The sequence below is a fragment of the Caretta caretta genome, chromosome 14, assembly GCF_965140235.1.
Source record: "Caretta caretta isolate rCarCar2 chromosome 14, rCarCar1.hap1, whole genome shotgun sequence".
Classification (NCBI taxonomy): domain Eukaryota; kingdom Metazoa; phylum Chordata; order Testudines; family Cheloniidae; genus Caretta; species Caretta caretta.
The window spans coordinates 47,611,414-47,617,413 of record NC_134219.1 but is presented as its reverse complement, the minus strand read 5'-3'; positions in this window follow the sequence as shown (position 1 = coordinate 47,617,413).

The window sequence follows — 6,000 nt, the reverse complement described above, 5'->3', positions numbered from 1 at the left end:
GACACACACGCACTCCCATACTCCCGTACCCCTCTCTCCCACGGGGTGGGGTGGGGTGACGACCGACCCAACCCTCCCTGCCCGGCGCTCTCCGCCCTCCAGGCCTGGCTGTGTTGATGGCGGCATGTAAGAGGGAGTGTGAGAGGAAATGTGAGGAAGGTGGCTCCAGAATACAGAGGTGGAAAAATACCGGGGTCCCTTACTTCAGTTATCTGTGGCCAGATAACATGACCCAACCCCACCACCGGCTGCCTTCATGATTGCACAGCTCAAAAAGAGACAAATCCCAGGTTTCACTTAAGACAGGGTGACCAGGTCTCCTGATTTTACAGGGACAGTCCTGATTTTGAAGCTTTTTTTAATATGGACTCCGATGACTCCCCACCTCCCGTCCCGATTTTTCACACTTGCTATTGGTCACCCTAGTGTAAGATGACATTTGTATGACATTTTGTCGTACCCTTATAATATTCTTTCAAAAATACCAGAACTTTTAACATTGATTACACCCACTTTATAGCTCCTATATGGAGCATGCAAAGAAGCCCCCTGGGAAAGGCGAAAGCAAGTCTCTTGCTCTTTTCAGTGCAAACTAAAAATGAAAGACGTTTTTCGACCCCATCATTGTTATTGGCAAGAAAAGAAGAGAATATGGAGAATGCGAAGGGGTGCTTCTCATCCCTGGACTTCAGTGAGGCTTGCGTGGGTCAGAAACGGCACGCATGGCAAAGTGGGTACTGACTTCAGAGCGTGGGAGAGTCGGCTCAGAGCCCAGATGAGATTTCCGCTACATAGCAGTCAGTGCAAAGGATGGTAAAGTCCATCCCCTAACGTCTGAAAACATCTCCTAGGTGTGAAGTACTGAGGAAGTGGGAGGGGGGTGTATGTGTTTCAGCAGAGGAAGGTCTCCTTTAGGTCGAATGGCTCTTTTTTCCCCAGGTTCTCATCCTATCCGTGTGTGAGTATCTGTGATTTTGTATGGGTTTTCAATAGCAAATGGATTTGTTACCCTGTTTCGAATTGTGCAAGGCAATCACAATTTGCATGGGCCGGTCCTATTTTCAGCAAAGCTAAAAAATAACGCATCAGAACTTTTTGTCGGGGTGTCATTTTTATAGTGAGGGTTCTGAGAGCCACTAAACCAAACTGTAAACCCTGGATATAATGGAAACCACTTCAAGCCAGGGGGTGCAGCAGACCCCCAGCACCCCTAGTTCCAGCTCCTATGACTTTCTGGGTGTGCTAGGATTTAATGACCCCGTGTCTCTATTTTACAATGTGTCACAATGTCAGAACGTAAACAGTGCACCCAGAAAGCGGTGACTTCGATTGCATGGGGCACCCAAGTCTGATTTTACATAGGAAGAAGTGGCCTAGAAAGCTTAACCCTAATCCTGATTGTAAAATTAGGAGGAACTTCTGAGTGGATTCTTGCTGGCAGTGGAAAGTCCATGGCAGTGACTGGTACCAGTCACGAATTAACTCTTTTTGGGGCCCTACTCTGAGACTAATAATTTTGCTCCTCCACCCATTTCATCTAAGAATAGAAGTAAAAATCTTGTCCCCACCAACGCACCCCCCCTTATAGCTTCCTAGTGCCCTAGCGCTCAATTCAGCAAATGGGCAAGATTTCAAGTCCTGTATACATAAGCATGGATTGGGCCCGGAGAACAAATCCGCAGAGTGCTCCCTGTGGGGGATCATAGAGGATCAGTCCCATTGGAGACCTGATGCTAATAACACAGAGCAGGGTTTCTCAACCTTTGCAGGCCAATGACCCCTTCTGTGACGTTAACCACGTTCACGCCCGCTTGACACTTAATATAAGAGAGTAAAAATGTCTCAGTGACAACAATCAGAGGTGTGTGTGTCTCAGGAAGCTGGCAGCGAGTGTGGACCTTGAAGGGTAACAGTGTGCAAGGAGAAAAGGAGGACTTGTGGCACGTTAGAGACTAACAAATTTATTTGTGCAAGGAGCGGAGACAGACCATGGCGGAGGGCTATTTACATGGGGTGAGTTGCTGTGAACAATCTCATTCGGCGGGCTCGTTTCACGGGTCTAATTACCGCTTGTGGAGGTGGGCGCATTAGGCCAGGTCCAGGCTGCCCCCCCCGTGTGGCCAATGCACAGAACTCACACGCTGAGCTGAAAGCAGGAGCTGGGCGAGCAGGAAACCAGCCGGGCACCGTGGCTCGGGCCTGTGATCCCAGCTCCTGGGGAGACCGAGGCCGGCAGATCGCCGGCGCTCAGGGGTTCTAGGCGGCAGTGGGCAGTGCCCATTGGGTGTCCGCATTAAGCTCGGCATCGATAATGGTGATCCCTGGGAAGCCTGGGGTCACCAGGTTGCCTAAGGAGGGGTGAACCGGCCCAGGTCAGAGACGGAGCAGGTCAAAACTTCCCTGCCGATCCGTAGTGGGATCGTGCTTGTGAATAGCCCCTGCAGCGTAGCCTGGGCAAGACAGTGGGACCCGGTCTCTTTTTATACAGACACCCGCCGGAGATCCTGTATGGGGGGATGGGAGCACCCACACGGTGGGGATCCTGAATTGAGGGGAGAGACGCACTCACGCAACACAACTCTTGAAAAGGGGAACAGAGACACCCACAGATCCTGGATGGGGGCAGTGGAAACCACACAGTGGAGCTAGTTCATGGGGCGGGGGACACACCCATACTGCAGCATTCGTAATGGGGCAGAATGGGGGCATCCACACAACAGGGATCCTTAAAGGGGTGGGGGGCACCCCCACATTCCACTACTAACCAGGAGGGACAGGGGCACCAGACGTCCTTAGTAGCGTGGAAAACACCCACATCCACAGGTCCCCTCATGGGTTACACAGAGGTACCCAAACACCGGGGATCTCTAATGGGGCCCTAGCACACCCCCACACCTGGGATTGTTAAGGGTTGAAGGGACAGGGACACCCCCACACACTCAGAGCGCGTCCTTGAAGGAATCCAAACACCACCCTGGAGGACCTGGTCTGCTCCACCATGGTGGCATAGCCTGGGTAAGACAAAGTCTCTTTTTATGCAGCCACACAGCGGAGATCCTGAGTAGGGGGAGAGAGACACCCACCCACCAGAGATCCTTATTGGGCTGGGGTGCACCTATCTACATACCAGAGATTCTTATGGGTGGGAGGGATGGAGACAGCCAGACACCCTGAGATCACTTCCTCCAAGGAGCCTGGGCAAGACAGGGGGACACAGCCCCCCCTTTACATGTCTGCCAGACAACCTTCCTCCCACCCTCGCTACACTCTGTTCTTATTTTGAGGTGAAGCGAGGGAAACCACATGCAGGATTCTTATCTGGAGGGGGCCACCCACATACCAGGTATTCCTACAGGCAGGAGCAACAGGGACACCCACCTCTGGGGATGGACCCCCGGCTGGGGTCATTTGGGCCTATTTCACCTCCTCAGTTCCCTGCCATTGCCTGGGGGGCACCTTGTTCTCGGCCTCCGGTGCCCAGCTGAGCCTCCGGAGGGCTGAAACGCTTTGGTCTCTCCAAGGTCTTCGGGATCAACATGAGCCTTGGTGTTATGCCATGTCCCGTGCTATACGGGGGTCGGACTCGATGATCTAATGGGCCCTGCTGCCCTTAAACTCTGTGAAAACACTTCCCCGGGTTTCTCCTTGCGGCTCTCAGACACCCCAGGGATGGCCCCAGTCTAAGAACCCGGAGACAAGCTCTCGCCCTGATGTCAGCGCTTTTCTAAAGCTCTGGATGTGGGGAAGGATTTGGCTTCCGTTCAGACATCTCTCTGCTGGGTTTGAACTTGCAATGTGAGGCGGGAAATGCAGCCAGCCGGCTGGCCAAAGCTTAGAATGATCACACAGAGCTGAAAGCTGGAGGTGGGAGGGACCTGGACACGCTGGGCATAAAGGCTCTGGCGTTGTGTGTGATCCTAGGTACGTAGGTGTGGCCTGTAAGGCTCGTTCTGTGGGAAGCTGCGGCTGGCTGATTGTCAGAGTTCAGGGCTGCACCCGGGGGTGCTGAGCAGGTGTCTGAGCCAAGTTCAGCATCAGTACGGGGATCTCTGGGAAGTTTGGGGTCCCCAGGTTGCCTAGGGAGGGGTGAACCGGCCCAGGTCAGAAATGCAGCCGGTCAGAAGTCCCGTGCTGATTGCTGCTGGGATTGCACCTGTGAACAGCCTTTGTAGCAGCAGCTGGGCAGGACAGGGAGAGCCAGACTCTTTTTCTCCAGTCCCCCCCCCCCCCCAATTCCTCAGGACCAGGGTTGTGCTCAAAGATCTGGGTCCTGGGTTTTACCCTCCACATGCAGCACACAATGCAAACAACATCCAGAGCGTTCGCTCCGTTCCCTGCCGGGTTCCCCCCGGGCAGAGCACTGGGCTCACCAGCAGAGTGTAAAACCGGAACTTGGAGGCAACAAAACCAGCCGGGCACCGTGGCTCGGGCCTGTGATCCCAGCTCCTGGGGAGACCGAGGCTGGCGGATCGCTGGAGCTCAGGGGTTCTGGGCTGCTCTGGGCAGTGCCCATTGGGTGTCCTCACTAAGCTCGGCATCGATATGGTGACCCCTGGGAAGCTTGGGGTCCCCCGGTTGCCTAAGGAGGGGTGAACCGGCCCAGGTCAGAAACGGAGCAGGTCAAATCTCCCCTGCCAATCCGTAGTGGGATCGTGCCTGTGAACAGCCCCTGCAGCGTAGCCTGGGCAAGACAGTGGGACCCGGTCTCTTTTTATACAGCCACCCACCGGAGATCCTGTGGGGGGGGGGATGGGAGCACCCACACGGTGGGGATCCTGAATTGGGGCAGAGGGAGGCACCCATGTATCAGGGATCATGAAGGGGGGAACAGGGACACGAGGTATCTTGCAGCCCGAACTGCGACCTTCATTTAGAGACTGCAAGTGATGAGGAGAGAGACCTACAGGAGCTTAACTGGGCACCAGAGGCCGAGAACAAGGTGCCCCCCAGGCAATGGCAGGGAACTGAGGAGGTGAAATAGGCCCAGATGACCCCAGCTGGGGATCCCCCCCCAGAGGTGAGTGTCCCTGTTGCTCCTGCCCGTAGGAATACCTGGTATGTGGGTGGCCCCCTCCAGATAAGAATCCTGCATGTGGTTTCCCTCGCTTCACCTCCAAATAAGAAGCGTGTGTGGAGGGGGTGGGGAGAAGGTTGTCTGGCAGCCTTCCATTAAACACGTAAAACGTTCCCAGCCCTGTGTGTGCAGAGGGAAGCTTCAAAACGTGACCCGAGTGCACAAAAGACCCCCCAAGTTTAGCGTGGCTTTCCAAATGCCATGGGTTTTAAGCCAAATCCCATGGTTGTTTTTTGGAGGGGGGTCGGGGGCGATGTGATTTTTTGAACAGGGTTGGTCACCGCTGCCCCAGCAGGGACGCTTGGTGTCACAAGTGGGGCGGGGCTTGGCATGTGGGCGGGGCTTGGCGTGTGGGCGGGGCTTTGGACCGTGTTATGGTTTCCCAGTCTAATGCCAATTCCTCCTGCTGTGCCCAAGCTGGTCTACCGCCGTTACCAGGGACTCGACGGCTCTGTCTTACCAGAGCCTCCACGCTACTGTTTGCAGCCAGAGAGGCAGCGTGCGAAGAGCAGTAAGTCTGGCCGGATTTCCAGTTCCCTTCCTCTTCAGAAAAATGGTAACACTTTCCCAGGGAGGCGAACCAGCCTTCCGGACAGCAGGGGGCAGCAGACGCTCTCAGAGCATCCAGATCCGGTTCGATGGCGGCTCCTGGCAATGCACAAGGATAATAACAAGTTAGTGCTTCCACCCTCCCTCCTTACTGGTACTAGGCGAACAGTCGGTAAATCCCCCACCAGCTCCGGGGTGGACACCGCTGTAATCATAGGCGTGGCGGGCTGGAAGGGACAATGGGAGGCCACCAAGTCTCCTGGGGCCGGGCCACGTAAACCCAGACCATCCCTGACAGGTGTTTGTCCAGCCGGGTCTTCAAAACCTCCACGACGGGGATGCCATGAGCACCTTGGAAAGCCTGTTCCAGAGCTTGA